Below are 1,423 nucleotides of genomic sequence, written 5' to 3' on the forward strand. Positions count from 1 at the left end.
CCTCAACCACCCCCAAATTTTACATCCCCCCCTCAAGATTTTCCATCCTAAAACCACCCCCACAGTTTCCATTTTAAACCCCCTCCATTTCCCCTCCCCCCCCCACAGTTTCCCACCCTAAACCCCTCCCAGTTCCCCAATCTTCCCCCCTCCTAAGTTTCCATCCAACCCCCCCAAGGGTCCACTTCAACCCCTCCCCACGTTTCCATCCCAACCCTTCCCCACATTTTTTTTTCCCCCCTCCCCAGTTTCCTCCTCAATCCCTCCCACAGTTTCCATCTTCAACCCCTCCCACAGTTTCCATCCAAACCAAAAAAAGACTTGATAAAATAATTAACAATAACATCAAGGGACTACATATTTGTAGAGTTTCAAATCTGATAATTTTTCTGTATGCCCCTTTTCAAGTTTTCTTGATATTTTTGTATCATTCTATAAAAACTTTTAAGGAGCTAATTGTCATACAATGTTGACATCTGTTTCTTTTCTAGTTATACTGCCGACTGTACAGCTGCTTTTTATATATATTAAAATTATTTATTAGGTCTCTAGTGATTTCTTTTTATTGGGAAAATGTCCCCTATTGAAGTCATACGTAATTTTGCAGCTTTTTGGGAGTAAGAAGACCCCCGGTACCCCTTGGGAATTAATTAATTCAGGCAAGGCTGGCACCGGATAGAACCGACCTTCCGTAAATTTCGTGAAAAATGAATGCACAAAAATATAGATGATGATCTTGATGAAGGCTAATGTAACCAAAACGTACGGCTAAATACAAATATAAAAGTTCCAATGTTTGGTTGTTGTTCCAATTTCCTCTAATTTTACGCCATTTTTAAAAATATAGGCAATAAAATTTAAAAAGCAACAATGACAATCCACTGATGACCAGGTTTTAATAACTTACCGATATTCACATTTCTAATGTTTAACTTTTCCCCCTCCCAAAGTCTCCTTCTACCTGTAAAAATAAATCTGTTAAGGAAAGAAAAAATAAAAAATTATTATATCATACAAAAATTCAGAGGTTTTAATTAAAACTTAATTTAAACCCGAAAGTAAAACTTACAATTTATTTTAAAAAAATGAATTTTACAAATAAATTTATAAAAAAACATAATTTAAAATAAAATTAAAAAAAATAAAGACGTCAGGTTTTTCCAGGCTACTAATCCACCTAGCTTCTTAACCTTGGATAAAAAAAGTGCAAAAACCCACATTAAATCCCTTAACGAAAAAACTTTCAAAAACTGTGCGTAGAAAGGGGGAAGATTTTAATAGGGGTTTAAAAACAGGATAAAAAAAACAAAATGATTGGCAGGAATTTTTGTAAAGTAATGTAGGGCAGGCTGATTTGAATTGAGCCCTTTAACACTAACCCACATGAGATGGTAAAGTGTTCCACAGAACATCTGGGCAAGAA

Source organism: Mercenaria mercenaria, chromosome 17 (assembly GCF_021730395.1).
Source record: "Mercenaria mercenaria strain notata chromosome 17, MADL_Memer_1, whole genome shotgun sequence".
NCBI classification, from domain to species: Eukaryota; Metazoa; Mollusca; class Bivalvia; order Venerida; family Veneridae; genus Mercenaria; species Mercenaria mercenaria.